The 15,943-nt window shown below is 46.6% G+C and overlaps 1 protein-coding gene across 15 annotated transcripts in view; it reads right to left on the bottom strand.

Annotated features, from left to right (window-relative positions):
- The window catches only part of PTPRT (protein tyrosine phosphatase receptor type T), a 1,093,164-nt gene that overhangs the window by 996,403 nt on the left and 80,818 nt on the right, over window positions 1–15,943 (bottom strand). The gene's annotated exons all lie outside the window — the stretch shown is intronic.

Below are 15,943 nucleotides of genomic sequence, written 5' to 3'. Positions count from 1 at the left end.
CCTGCCACTCTGATCTCTCCCACCAGCTCTGAGAGGTAAATCACTGTTATTATTTTTCAGCTCTACAGCCGAGAACTGAGGAGCATGGAGACTAAGCGACTGTCAAAGTCAGTGGCCAGACAGACAGGATTAGAATTCAGCACCTGCGGTCACACGCACAGCCCGGGGCCCACAGCCTTCTCGTTTCTGGGCTCTGAGGCCAGGAGGCCCTGGGTGTGTAGGTGTGGCTCCCCCATCCTCACCCCTGAAAACCCTCCAGGCTCCCGGCTGTCACTCTCCTTTCCCTCCCCCCTCCCCCCGTCTCTCTCTCTTTCCCCCTTTCTCTCTCTCTTCCTCTTTTCCTAAACCTTTTTGGCTCTTTAGATTCAAAACTTCCTCCCACCTGACCTCAGGCAGGAGAACAGACCACTGGCCTCCTCTTCCGGACACCACCAGCAAGGTCTGTAAACTCCTTCCTTAGGTGAGCCAAACCACCAGCCAACAGCGTGTGAGGAAGGGCTGTAATTCCCAGAGTGACAGCACAAGTGACAGCCGAGGAGCTGGCCCACCGGGAAGAGCCTCTCGGTAACTGAAGCCTTATCCTCTCACTGGGGGCCCTGCTCCCCATCCCTCCTCCCGGGAGCTCCAGACAGAGGGCTTCCTTCCTCCACTCCTGGCCTGCTGCCAGCCCGGCAGGCTCCCCCAGCCACAGCTCTGCCTGCCCAGAGCGTTAACAGGCGTCCTTCCAGACGCACCGAGAAGGCCAGACAATCCCTCACAGCCCCCGGGGGCTGGAATCCAGGGCATCAACGGGGCAGGCCAGCTCCTCATGGCTCGGCCCGCATGCGGGCACCAGGTGAGGTCCCCTGCTCCCGCAGGACAGGGATGAGGGCAGGAGGCTGCCAGTTGAGGAGGCTGGAGGCACCAGGCTCCCCTTCCTGACGGCATAAATCAGCATGAAGGCCCGAGGTAAGTTTGGAGGAGATTCAATTACAAAGCCAAAGCTTCCAAGCCAGGAGGGCTTGACAACCATAAACCCGTCTGCGGAGGATCTCAGAGAACCCCAGGCAAGCCAGCTTTCTCTAAATGACTGATGAACTCTGGCCTCCGTAAGGATACGATTCAGCAGCCCAGAGGCCTCGGAGGGCCCTGGTTCCAAGCAAAGCCCGCTAAGGGGGCCACGGGGCATCTCGGGAAAGGAAGGCTGAGATGAAGAGCATGTGGGCTGTGGGTCAGGAAAAGGCCAGCCCTGACCCCAGCTCCATGGCTTACAGGCTGTGTGACCTCAGGCAGGTCGCCCAAGCTCCCTTTCCCGGCTCAGCAAATGAGGTTAAACCAGAGGGATCTTGCAGAGTCACTGTGAGCGCCTGCCCCACAAGCACCACTCAAAATGGTAGCCATGACAACAGAGTTGATGATGATGTAAGAAAGTAAAATTAATGGCCACAGAATGAACATTAATGAGAGAGAATGCAAGACACTCACTCTGCACCAGACACCGTCCTTTCAATCTTCATGCTAATTCTATGACAAGACGCCATCAGGGTTCCATGTGAATTTGGAGAAGCCGGGGCACAGAGAAGCTGAGTAATCTGCCCAAGGACACACAGCTGGTTATGGGCGGTGCTGGGATTCAAACCCCGGGCAGCCAGGCTGCTCCAGGATGGTAGACACTGAACTCCCCTGACTCTCGGAGTTTGAGAGTCAGAAGGAATGCAAGGATCATTTCCCCCACATTCATTTCAAAGAGGGAGACACCTAAGCCCAGAGGGCAAGAGAATAGCTCCGACACACTGCCAGACAGTGACTGGAAGGCCAAAGCCACACCACAGCTCCTGAGAGCAAAAAGCACGGGACTCTTTGTGATCCTAAGTGTCTTCTGTGTGGCTTGAACAGCCCCCGAATTTCTCGTATGAAAATTAGCTCACATTAATATTCATGCAAGATGTAGGTGCAGTGCAGTGATGGGCTGTGCACAGTGAGCCAGGAGGCTTCTGAAGACAACCCCCAGGCTGGCCTCCAGGCCCCCTCTCCCCACCACCAGCCACATGAGGAAGGTCAAGACAGCAGGGCCCTCCAGGATTCCGGAGCCAGGGGCAGAAACAGCCAGCCCACCCGTCTCCCATGCTGGAAAGAAGCCCCAAGGAGCCTGATGACAAACTGAAATTTGGGACTTTATCGCAGACCCATGATGGCCAAAATCAAATCTTTCATGTGCAGTTAAAGACTCCTTTTGCTTACAGCCATGGAGAGCCAGCACAACAGTTATAAACTCAGACCTTGGACCCAGACTTCCTGGGTTCCAGTCTCAAGTGGCAAACCTTGGCCTCGTTAGTCAACCTCTCTGCCTCAGTTTCCTCATCTGTAAAATGGAGATAATTGCACCGACTTCATAGGGTTATTTTAAAGCTCACATGGATTCATATGAACACAGCATACAGGATATTCCCCCGCCATGGGTATAATATAAGCATTTGTTAAATAGAAAGCTCTCCATGATCTGTCAGTCCATTCTTCAAAAAGGTGACTTTTTTCCTTTTTTGAGGGCCCCCTTGCCCTATGGGGCAAGCATCTTCAAAGACTGCCTTGAAGCCTCAGCATCTGTCCCTAACCTGATGGAATATGTCCTTCGGAGGATGAAGAACCGACTTAATACTGCTGAAGCTGACCCCACAGTTTGAAGCAAACCAAATTATATGTTTAAGCAAAAAAATTACTTCAAGGGAAAATGCTAAGCACAGCAACTGTATCCAAAGGCCATGTTTTAAGTATTCACACTCTGGGTCCCTGGGCTGAGCAGCACATTAGATGCTCCGCAACGGCACACCCAGCTTTCAGAAACTTTTAAGTGGTTTTGTATTTTGATTCCCCTCCCCTACCCAGTGGCCTGCTTGTAATGGGAACTGTCTACATGCATCCTGACAGGTATTCTTCTTGCTACCCACTAATATTCAGCCCTGCAGCATCCTTCACTGAGCTGGACTCTGGCGTAAGCAGGATTTATACCAGCTCTTTGAAAGGTCCCCAAATCAGACAGCGCAAACCTCTCCTTCCTTCGCACCACGTCTGTGCTGGGTGAAGGCAGCATGACAGCATCCCCCCGACACACACACACACACACACACACACACACACACGCATTTCTCCATAATAATAATGATAAGTCTTTACACCACGAGCAGAGAAGTATGATTAAATCTATCCTCTCTACCCCAGGTCCAAAAAAACAACAGTAATGATTTCCTGTATGCATGTGGAACCTTAGAGTTCACAAGATAATTTCAGCCCCACCATCTGCTTTGAATGTCATGACACCCAGTGTGGTCAGTAGGTCAAAAATGGTGTCCTGTCAGCCGCAGAAGAAGGAAGTATGGATCAGAGAGGGGAAGCCATTTCATGAAGGACACACAGCAAGTTGGGAGGAGGGATTGACCTCATACATTAGTCTGCCTATGCCAGTCTGATGCTCCCCCTGGCCTTTCTCCTCCCTGCTCTGGGCTTATTTCCTAAAGGCACCAGGAGGGTCGGGTGACAGGACAACTTGTTTCCCCAGCCATCCCCACCCCTTCAGAGACACCCACAGTTTGCCTAAATTCATTTTCCATCCCTACCTCCCAACCTTCCCCTTCACAAATAGCGTTTCCCAACTGCCCTGCTTGAAAAGTCTCATTCTCATTTTTGCAAATCCAATCCTCCCAGGCCCAGCTCAAACAGCTCTTAGTCAAGAACACTCTCTGACCGCCCTCACCCAGACAACAGCAGCCACAGGACATGCCGCCCCTCTCCGTATCCCCACAGAACTCGATCCTTCCTCACTGGGTCATTATTTCTGGTCTTGGGACTTCTCTTCCATGAGCCTGGGGCACCTTAAAGACAAGAACCAAGGTGTGCCCACCTTGCAAGCTCCCACAGGCCTCACACAGTGCCTGAGCCATAGTAGGGACTCAGTATCTATGCATTAGTTGCATCAATCCTGGAAGACCTATGTGTATCACACAGAGGTTTACCTGTGTGAGGACAACCCCCTTAGAAATTCAAGAATACAGACAGACTGCAAAATCGTTGCACTGGGTCAGCATGGAGTTGCCTTCAACGCAGGCAATGCCTGAATCTGTCTGTGAATTAAAACAAAAGTCACTAAGGAGGCAAGTTCAAGCATCATCAAAACATCAGACCTTGAAATACAACCTGAAGGTTCCCCCCAGGCCTCGGGGCTGCATCCACAGTTTTCTTTCCAAAATTATCACAAAATGTCTCTTTCATTCCAGGTCCTGAGTTACTATCAAGGACAGACAGGGCTCTTGTCCCAGGCCCTGACCTGAGGGAGCTCACAGCCTAGGAGGGAAAAAAGACACACAACCAGACAACGACAAAACAATACAAAAGCACTCAAATGGTGCACATCTAGGCAACACAAGGGCACAAAACAGGAAGGTTTCCAGGAGGGAGAGGATGGGCTAAAATATGAAAAGGATGGCATTTACCATGCAAGTCTATATACATGTGACTGTGTGTGTGTGTGTGTGTGCGTGTGTGTGTGTGTGTGTGCGTGTGCACGCGCACGCTCGGATGGAGTTACTAGCATCTGAATGTGTTAAAGGATGCAGTACTGAAATTTCCAGACAAAGCAAAAGATTCAACCAATTATCCAAAGAATTTTACCCCTAGTTCAGATAATATACATGGTTGAAGGAATTTCTGGTGACAGAGAGACAAAACACGTTGGCTAACTTTTCATCAGAATGTTTTGATGCCACATAAGCACGCATACTCATTACCAAGTTTAAAGCTGATTTACATATCATTACCTCTAGAGGACACAAAGGTAAGAAAATCCAAGTTCTCCTAACCTCAGTTTTCTCAATAGTACAAGGATAAAACAGACCTCGCAGGATCTGCTATGGGTAGATTCCATGAGATAATGTACCCAAAACACTCTGCGTTAAAAACCACATAGCAGGCTCTTGATTACTTGTAACTTTAATGGTGGGAATCAGCATAGCATTACGGGGGGGTGGGGCACTGGAGTCTGCAGATGTGGGTTCCGATCTTAGCTCCACCTCTTACTGGCTATGACCTTAGACAAAGCTACGTAGCCTTTCTAAGCCTCAGTCTCCTACACTGTAAAATGGGGATTCTAATGCAGACCTCATAGTTCTAATGATGAAATGAAGTTATATGGTGAAGCATTACTGGTACTGTTACTTTTGCCAAATAGTTTGTCTATTTCAAAGGTGGGTTAGAAAACTGAGTTCATAATCTACATGTTCAAGGACACCTAGGTGTTGGAAGTAGGGGAAGAGCACAATATGAGAATTCTGACTTCAGAATTCTGGGTCTGATTATTCAGTGTAACTGCCTACATAGGGCTGACTCTGGGTAACAGTTGCCCCTGGCAGCCTGGAAGTGCCATGGGAGTAGGGGCAATTCTCAGGAGAGAAAAAAGAATCAAAGTTGTAAGCTAGGTGTCTCAGATTATATATCTAATATACTTAAATTTGGAAAATAACCAGCTTTTCATTGGAGGTCATTGACACACAAACACATAAAACACATGCACACACACATCCCATGTGAGACCCCAGACAATTTTTTAAATGTGTATAACTAGTGCTGGAAAATGAAATATTCAGCTGACCTAATTTTTACATTGGGAATAGGAGACATCCGTATATTTTCAATAAATCCAACAAAATATTTACTTTGTTCCAACATGAAGATGTAATGAGTCAGATAAAGAGAGGAACAGGGCTTCCCTGGTGGCGCAGTGGTTGAGAATCCGCCTGCCAATGCAGGGGACACGGGTTCGATCCCTGGTCCGGGAAGATCCCACATGCCGCGGAGCAACTAAGTTGGTGCGCCACAATTACTGAGCCTGTGCTCTAGAGCCAGCAAGCCACAACTACTGAGTCTGCAAGCCACAACTACTGAGCTCGCATGACACAACTACTGAAGCCCACATGCCTAGAGCCCGTGCTCTGCAACAAGAGAAGCCACCACAATGAGAAGCCTACTCACCGCAACGAAGACCCAACGCAGCCAAAAATAAATAAATAAAATAATTTTAAAAAAAGAGAGGAACAGAGGATGGCAGGCAGTGTCAGCCAGCCGCCCACCTCCCTCTGGTGCTCCCCAGAGTTCACCACCTGCAGAAACCTCCTGTCTACACCAATGGCAACCCGCATCTGACCATGGGGGCAGAGCAGGTCGGAACTGAGAGCTGATGCAGAAACATCGCAGCTTCCCCGTCCCTTGCTGGGTAATGATGGTGTGTGTGACACAGTCTCTTGGAAAGCCTTCAGTAGCACTGCCCTCCAGTTGCCCACACCAGGAACCCACTCGTTAACCCACTCTTCATGGGCTTTCCTCGCTTCTCTGTCTCTTGACCCCTGGCTCTATCAGGTGCTTCCTGGGATCACCTCTGGAATAAACTACTTGTACCTGGATCCTTGCCTCCAGGTGTGCTTTGGGGAAAACCAAGCTAAGACAAAGAGAGAAAAATTCGAAGACAACATAGAAGGCGGCATGATGGCAAGGGGAAGAAGGTAACTGAAGGGAAGGTAAAGCTGGAGGGAAAGGGGAGATGAGATTAGGACTGAATGGGAGAAAGGAAAGACCAGAGAGGAAATGTCAGCTTCCTCGACCAAGCGGCCCCTATTGACTGCCCCGTCACCCATGCCAGCCTGGCAAACCACCAACCCCACAAATTCGTGCCTCCCCCCCAAAAGGCTTGCACATCCCTCCGTCCCCACTGGTGGTAGTCAACACTGGCCTCTTGTCACTGGGACCGGGTCCAGCAGCCAACACAGAGGACAGGGTCTGGCCCCATGGCTCTCACCATTTAGAGCCCACCCCTCCCTCCACCACCAATCAGGGCCCACCTTCCTACAAAGTCACTGGTGGAGACTCTGAGCCAGATAATCGGCCCTGTGGAGTTAAACACTCCAGGAGTGTAGTTGCAGCAGGTACCCACTCTCTTGATAAAGATGCCCTGGTTGGGACAGCAAGAGGCAAATTTCAGAAGCCTTACTGAGAGCCTTTTGAGATGAAAGCAAAGGCTAAACAAAGCATGGGAAAGAATGATTTCCACTCCTGCCCTGAAATCCCAACCTGGACACTCCATTCTTTAATTTTACAAGGTTTGTACAAATCCTGCACCCTCAGTGGGAGGACAGTGTCACCCCCAAAGTCTAATTAGACTATTAGATAGTCTAATACTATCTAAATAGTCTTAGATATTACAAGAATTTGTGGCTCTTCCAAAGCTCAAAATCTTATTCCATTTAATTTCATGGAGAAGGGGGATTGGTTAAAAAAAAAAAAAATCTGAAAAGGCTCCTTAGGAGAGTAATAATGGGGGGAAAACGCTTAAGAAACAGTGATATAATGATGAAAAGCCTATTCTGGATTTATTTTCAACTCCTCTTAGGAAATAACGTCCACCACAGTAAGAATTTAACTCCTATCTCTCATCTAATATCCTGTAGAAAACAAACATCACAGCAATGCATGGAGAGCAGACACTTTAAACAACATGTGTGTTCGCCACACATAATGACACTCTGTGACTTTTCTAGCACTTTTCATAAATTCCAGAGGTTAACTTAAACTTCACTGCTCTGCAGTGAGGCATCAGAAATAAAGAAAGATGATCGTCATTTTGAAGTCAATGCTAAGATCTACTGTTTAAATGGCCAGTCCCGGGTCACAGAATAAAGCTCTAAAAATGTCAGTATTAGGAGTCTGACCCTTTCCCACCATCATCTCGAACACAACTCCTGGCACAAGACACAGTAGGGCCTTTGATGAGATTTTGGTGAATTTCCCTAAACTCAGCATGTCCAAACCGAACTCAACTCTTCCTAATCCCCCAGGGCCGCCAGCTACATCACTATTCCCTAAGGTCCCAGGCATAAATCTTGGTGTAGGTGTGACCCAGCCAGTCGATGTAACAAAACAGCTAAGAGCCCAGGCTTTGAAATCTGCTACACCCAGGTCGAAACAACTTTGCCACTTACCAACCTCAGGCAAGCTACCCTATCCACCTGCAAAACAGAAATAATAGCTGCCTTCCTCGCAGAGTGGTGATGGGGCTTAAACACAGTGAGATACGTAAAATGCTTAGCACAGCATGGGGCACGGAGTAGGCGTTCAAAAGATGGGGCTTGCTATTACTGCTGCTGTCACTGACACCGGGGATGCCTTTACTCTCTGGGCTTCTAGAACGGTTGCAGGGTATCACTGAGAAGCCTAACATGGCAGACAGTCTGACGGAGTCTCATCCCAGCTCTATAACTCACTAAGGCAGACTCTTCGCAGAATTCATTTCCCTCATCTGTAAAACGTGGGCAACATAACAACATCCACCTTGCAAGGTTGCTGTTAGTATTAAATAGATAACGCACGTGATGCACACAGCAGATGCCCCATAGAGAGTGTGGTGGCTTCTGCAGATTAATTACATCCTACTTCAAATCATCCTCTAATTGTTTCTCCCATGCACTACTATTTTCAAGTACCTGGCCATTCAGGGACACAAAACATCAAAGGAGGTCCTCATTTCCAAGGCCCTCTTACCAAGAAGAAAAGCAGGCACTGCAAGAGAAACTTGCATCCAGCCATCTGAGGTCTGAGAACTCTGCCAGGTGACCAGAGGAAAGGAGGGTGTGGTCAAGGCCACAGGAAAAGGGGCTTGACCCCCTTTTCAAAGCCTGCAGTAGAAGCATGTTAGAAATGCACTTTCTCAGGCCCCATCTCAAGTCTACTGAGAATCAGGGACCCTGGCAGTGGAACCCAAAAATCTGCTTTCATGAACCCTCCAGATGATTCCAACGCACGCTAAGTTTGTCCCACTGGTCTATACAGACGGAACCAGATGCTTCCAGCCTCATATCCCTCCTACTCACCTCCCTTCAAGAGGGCCAGTAGTATAACTGATCCTACCAGGAGTTCATTCTCTTCTCTGCCCTTTCTTACAGACTCCCGTTAAACCTCATTCTTTTTTTTTTTTTTTAACTTTTGGGTTTTTATTTATTTATTTATTTTTGGCTGTGTTGGGTCTTCGTCTCTGTGTGAGGGCTTTCTCTAGTTGCGGCAAGTGGGGGCCACTCTTCATCGCGGTGCGCGGGCCTCTCACTATCGCGGCCTCTCTTGCTGCGGAGCACAGGCTCCAGACGCGCAGGCTCAGTAATTGTGGCTCACGGGCCTAGTTGCTCCACGGCATGTGGGATCCTCCCAGACCAGGGCTCGAACCCGTGTCCCCTGCATTGGCAGGCAGATTCTCAACCACTGCGCCACCAGGGAAGCCCAAACCTCATTCTTGATGTTTGCATCCTTTAAGTAATGCAAAGGGGCAAAGTGAAAATAAATGTTAAATAAGATAGCATAAAACCATGGCTCATGGCAGGATTTCAGTTACAGCTGTTCCTTTCTTTGACCCTGGATGGAAAGGACTCTATTCTTACGAGAAAGTCTAGCTTCAAACTAACTTATTTTTTAGCACACCAGGTGCTAGTTTCTAACGTCCAGGGCACTGGATATAAGTGAGGTCCTCTGTTCACAAAGATGCTAAAGAACCAGAAAAGAGATGCAGGTCAGTGGAGAGGCCATCCTAGACAGAATGCGCCTGGGTAAGCCAAGGCTGCCCCAGACCAGACAAGAGACAGGGCAACACAGTAGCCTCGTGCAGCGGACACAGCATGACAGCTGCTAAATGGCTGGGCAACTCTAAGCCAACACCTGTTCTCTCTGGGCCTCATCAATCAAATCAAAGCTGAGTCTGGTTCTCCCAAGATCCCTTCCAGCCCCATGCTTCTGAGCCCACAAGTTTTGTACAACATCGAAAAGGAGATAAAGGTCACTAATTATTAGAGAAATGTAAATCAAAACTTCAAAGAGGTATCACCTCACACCAGTCAGAATGGCCATCATCAAAAAATCTACCAACAATAAATGTTATGGAGAACAGTACGGAGGTTCCTTGAAAAAATAAAAACCAACTACCACATGATCCAGCAATCCCACTCTTGGGCATATATCTGGAGAAAACCATAATTTGAAAAGATACATGCACCCCAATGTTCACTGCAGCACTATTAACAATAGCCAGGATGAATGGATAAAGGAGATGTGGTACACACATACAATGGAACATTACTCAGCCATAAAAAAGAAGGAAATAATGCCATTTGCAATGACATGGATGGACCTAGAGATTGTCATACTGAGTGAAGTCAGACAGAGAAAGGCAAATATCATATGATATTGCTTATATGTGGAATCTAAAAAAGTGGTACAAATGAACTTATTTACACAACAGAAATAGAGTCACAGATGTAGAAAATAAACTTATGGTTACCGGAGGGAAAGGGGAGGGATAAACTGGGAGATTGGGATTGACATATACACGCTACTGTATATAAAATAGACAACTAATAAGGACCTACTATATAGCACAGGGAACTCTACTCAATACTCTGTAATGACCTATATGGGAAAAGAGCCTAAAAAAAAGTGGATATATGTATATGTATAACTGATTCACTTTGCTGTACAGCAGAAACTAATACAACATTGTAAATCAACTCTACTCCAATAAAAATTTAAAATTTTTTAAAAAGGAGATAAAGGGTTAACATTCCTCCCCCCAAGATTTCTTCCAGTTAAGAAAGAGATATATGTGTGGAGACAGTGAAAATTAAAATTAAATTTAAAATATACTTTTTTAATTTTTTATTTTAACCTTTCTGTTTCAACTTCAAGGGGGAAAGGGAAGCAGGCTGCTTTAAAGGATTTTCAAGTGAAAAGAAGATGCCAACAGAGGGCTCAAAACCTCAGGCAGGGTCAAGCCAGTGGGGAAAATAGTCTCAGATTGATATGCAGGGAGGGGTGTGAGGGAGACAGCTAGTCTGCAGAGGGTGGACATTTCATCTTCCCAGCTATTCATCATCTTTAGAAAAGTTTGCTGAAAGAAAAAGGCAGCAAGGAAAAGAAAACATGCATTTACCAATCCGCTTGACTAACCTCTCCTGAGAGCTAACACAGCAATACAGCTTGAAGAGTTCCACATCGTCTGACTAAAAGAATAAAGTAAAATACAAGACACCATCTTCCATTGGGTTGTTTTTTTTTTAAGTTGGAATAAATGATGTCATAGAAAAAAATAAAAACGACCATCATTTAACATCAAGTTCATGGTTAATGTCTCAACAGGCAGATGGACTCAGCTGCATTAACAGGCACTTTGTTCTCAACCTAAAGGATCAATGTCACAATTACATGATGCCAGCAGAAATGAAAACAGGTTTACTCAGGAGGATTATCTAAATGCAAAGAGTAAAGGGAAGGATCTTCAGGAACTCGGTTCCTACACAGTGGTTACAAAACTCCAGAAAAACATTTTAAAACTCTTAACATTGGGGGGGGGGGGGGGGTTGTGTGTGTGTGTGTGTGTGTGTGTGTGTGTGTGTGTGAAGTATGGAAAGAAATGGCATCTTCATCTGTCATCTTTTATATTTGTTTATATAATACCTTAAAAATGTCAGGGGGGCTTCCCTTGTGGCGCAGTGGTTAAGAATCCACCTGCCAAGGCAGGGGACACGGGTTCGAGCCCTGGTCCAGGAAGATCCCACATGCTGCGGAGCAACAAAGCCCATGCACCACAAGTACTGAAGCCCGCACGCCTAGAGCCCACACACCGCAACGAAGAGTAGCCCCCGCTCGCCACAACTAGAGAAAGCTGGCGCACAGCAACGAAGACCCAACACAGCCATAAATAAATAAATAAACAAACAAATAAAATTAATTAATTAATTTTTTTAAAATGTCAGGGGTCCTTAGCAACTGCTCCATATAAAGAATCATTCTCAAGGCCGACTGTCTTTTGGATGAACTGCAGGCAGGGAAAGCTGAAGAAATGGTCAAGAAGTGTGGCAGACTGTACTCTGCGAAGAAGGCTGCAACCATCTCTCCTGTGTCACATGACCTTCTGCAATGCGATCCTGACACTCCCCCATCAAGAGGCAGAGTCCATACCTCCATCCTTTGAATCTAAGAGGGGGGACCCTCTGACTACTTTGACCAGTAGAATATGGCAGAAGGAACGTGTGCCGGCTCCAGGCACAGCTCCTAACTGGTCTGGCATCTTGTGTTCCCTGCCTCGGGGAACACTGGTGTCTCAGTCACAGGCAGTGAGAAGCTTGAGCCACACAGAGAAGCTGCTTGTGGGGACTCTGGATAATCTGAAGCTAATGTCCTATATCAACTGCCCTTCATGGGAGGGAGCCATCTTGGACAGCCAGCCCAGCTGAGTCTTCCAATGGCTCCAGTCCCAACACCATTTGACTATAATCTCAGAACAGGCCTGAAGAAGGAATGGCCCAGCGGAGTCCAGTCAACCCACGGCTCCGTGAGAGACGATAATACATTGCTGTTAAGTCATTAAATTCTGGAAGGATTTGTTACACAGCACTAGCTAACCAAAACCTTGACTTGACAGAGTTGGGGTGAGGGTTTAAGGACAGATCAGAAATCTCCTCTCCTGAGGGTCCTGTAAGAGATGCCAATATCTGCTTATGAAGACCTCTTCAAAAAAAGAAAAAAAACACTCCAAACTCCACAGCATTCTGGGGACATGGGGGATGGTACAATGTACTTGAAGCCAACAGTGTAAAAAACAAAATAGACATCTTACCATACGCACCATTTTAAGGGTGCTAAAATCACTGCTCTGAGCCATGCAATGGGACAATCAAAACAGAATTTTTAAGGTCTAAAATATAAAAAGCCTTCTAAGAAATGCAAATAACCTTATCTTCTTTAAGTCTCTATTTTAAAGTAATAAGAAATGCATTAGCCATACGCACTGCCTCTGGCACCAATCTAGGATAAAGTCACTTAAATTCCAAGGCCAGACCTCACCACCCCACAGTAACTGAATGGCCATACCTGAGGAATTAGCTAAGGAAGTCAAGCCCTCAATGAGTTTTTCTATTTCCTTTTTTTTTTTCTTTCCCTTTCTCTGCTGTTTTCCTTACTCTTCGGTACACAAGAAAGCAATGGTAGGAAGCAAGTGTCATTATGCAGGAACTGTAGTCCTGTGAATGACAACATCAGGACAGTATGGGAAAGGGCCCAAAGTGCCTTATAGAGGAAGATGATGAACACAGCAGACTGTCTACGAAGCAGATATAGACTCACAGACGTAGAGAACAGACTTGTGGTTGCCAAGGGTGGGGCGGGGGAGGGATGGACTGGGAGTTTCGGGTTAGTAGATGCAAACCATTACATATACAATGGATGGACAAGGTCCTACAGCATAGCACAGGGAACTATATTCAATGTCCTGGGATAAACCATAATGGAAAAGAATATTTAAAAGAATATATATGTGTGTGTATATATATATAACTGAGTCACTTTGCTGTACAGCAGAAATTAACACAACATTGTAAATCAACTATTCTTCAATTAAACACACACACACAGAGCAGACTGTGGCCAGATGAACCTCCCACACGGCAAAATGGATCTGGGGCCCAGTCCTCTTGCTGATTGCTTAGATGGAAACGGGTAGCCCATGCTATTCGAAACGGGCCAGACATGAAGGTCTCAAACACATCCAGGGCTCAGGAACCACAGGTGCCCACCAGGAGCCTGGCAGGGACTCTCACACCTCTGAGCTCTTACCTATGGGACCTTCCTTCACTCCCTGCCTTGGGTCCCTCAAGACTCAGCATTCCTACTCAGTGTATTTGTGCTAATTCTTTTCATCCAATATTTATTAATCACCTTCTGGGCTGGAAGCTGAGAATACAGCAATGAACAAGCCAGACCTGGTCCCTCCCTTCACTTGGGCAGACGTTTAAGCGGAAAAGACAAGTAACAAGCAAAAAATCCAAGCTATTACAGACAGTGATAAGTCAGTACAGGAAAAGACAGAAGATGTGACAGAGGGGGAGTCGAGAAAGGCCGGTTTAGGTTAGGAGGTTGGGGAAGACCTCACTAAGGTGATGGCATTTAGGCTAAGGACTGAAAGGCGAAGGGACTTGGAGCAACAACATTCCAGGCAGAGAGCTTAGCATGTGCAAAGGCCCTGAGGCTAAAAAGGAACCTGGCACTTTCTAGGAATTTAAAGGGAGACCAGTGGCTGGATAATAGAGACAGAAGGAGGAGAAAGGTGGGAGATGAGTTGGGAATGAAGGCAAGGGTCTTATACAGAACGGTAAAAAGTTTGACTTTTAGCTGAGTAGCAACAAGAAGTTATTGGAGAGTTTTAAGTAGGAAAGTGACTACATCTGGTTGATTAGTTTAAAAGTCACCCCACAGTTAGGACAGTGGTTAGCCTTAGGGGGAATAGTGACTAGTAAGGGACAGACAGGAGCATCTAGCCTGCTGACAACATCCTATTTCTTCACCAGGGTGCTGTTTATGTGGCTGTCTTCAGTTTGTGAAAATCCATCAAGCTGTGTATTTAAGAGACACGTCCATTTCTGTATATATAGCATATTTCAAGAAAACATTTATAAAAAAAAATCACTCTGGGTTCTCCCAAGAAGTGATTTTAGAGCAGCAAGAGAAGAGGTGGGGAGGTCAGTTAGGAAACCTGTGTAGACACCTGGGGGTGAGAAGTGAGGGTGCTTTGGGTGGGGCTGGGAGCAGTGGAGAGACATCTGCCTTCAGACGTGCCGGGCCTCCTTTTCTGACTTCACATCTCCTGGCATCCGGGAAACGCACTCCACTCCTGCACTGACCCCAGGAACTCAAGCCCCACCCTGGGCAGTGCCCCCCAGATCAAGACCGACAAGGGTGGCAGGGGAGAAATTCAGTAACACGAGAGACACAAATGTTTATCCAACAGCAAATCCATCAAATATTTATGAAGCACCTACTCTGTCTCAGTTGTTGGGAATGGCTGGAAAAGAAGAAACAGAAAGCTGAGGAGGGCAGAGGAGCACAAGTTACAACGTGGATGGGGTGAGTCAGGGTAAGAGGTAGAGAAGGCACATGGGGACCAGAGTTAGCAGGTAACTGAGACCCTCCATGTAGTCAGGGCACAGAGGGTAACCACACAAGCCACGGGAGTGACTCCCTGTTCACACTGTTCTGTTTGACCACTCCTGGGGAGCGGTCCCACAATGGGACTGCTTCGGTTCTTTGCTGAAGATCAATAGGTTCGCATCTTTTAGTCCTTTGCTAGAGATCTCAGTTCTGTGTTCTGCTTTAAACAGTAGACTGTTTAAAGAAGAAAAAAACAATCCAGTGAGAGCTAGGACCTTAAGAGCAGAGAGCTGGAGAGCGCAAGTTCTCATTTGGAAAGGAAAAGAATAAATTGATCTTGAGAAAAATTTGTACTCTGAGAATTAATCACCTTGAGAAACAGGTCAGGCTAATTATTCCTGGAGTGGGCAAACAGCTCTTGAAATGAGCTCCTAGTTATCAGACTTTCATGCTTAACAGAGTCAGCCATAGCATCTGTTTAAAAAATAAAAACTCATTTGCATGTCACAGTTCAATGCCCAGGGGACATCGTCTCATCACCAGCCAAGATATTTAACATTTCCTTGAAAAAGACATTCACTTCTGACCTCGCTTCCAATCCAGATGGGAAGTTTCTAATCCACTTGAATGGAAACATGTCCTCACGTGTAGATGAGGATGCAACAAAGAAATCCAAATGACATCTACTGATTGAACGGAAACTAGACCCACACTCTGATAATAGAGGACCAGCACGTTCTAGCAGCATATGAGATGATGACATCTAATATCTCTTTCAAATCCATGAGTGGATGATTTTTATTTGATTGGCTGGAAGGCAAAATGGTGGGAACACTGCGAGCAGCCCTTCAACAAACACGTACCCATCCTGGAAGACAAATTCAATCTATCCAACACCAAAGAGTGCCAGGAACTATTGATGGGTAATGTAGAAATGTAGAAATGGGGCTCCTCTAAACTTGCAAAT

Source organism: Balaenoptera physalus (genome assembly GCF_965194825.1).
Source record: "Balaenoptera physalus genome assembly, chromosome: 16".
In the NCBI taxonomy this organism is placed as follows: Eukaryota; Metazoa; Chordata; class Mammalia; order Artiodactyla; family Balaenopteridae; genus Balaenoptera; species Balaenoptera physalus.
This window is presented reverse-complemented; position numbering and strand designations above follow the sequence as displayed.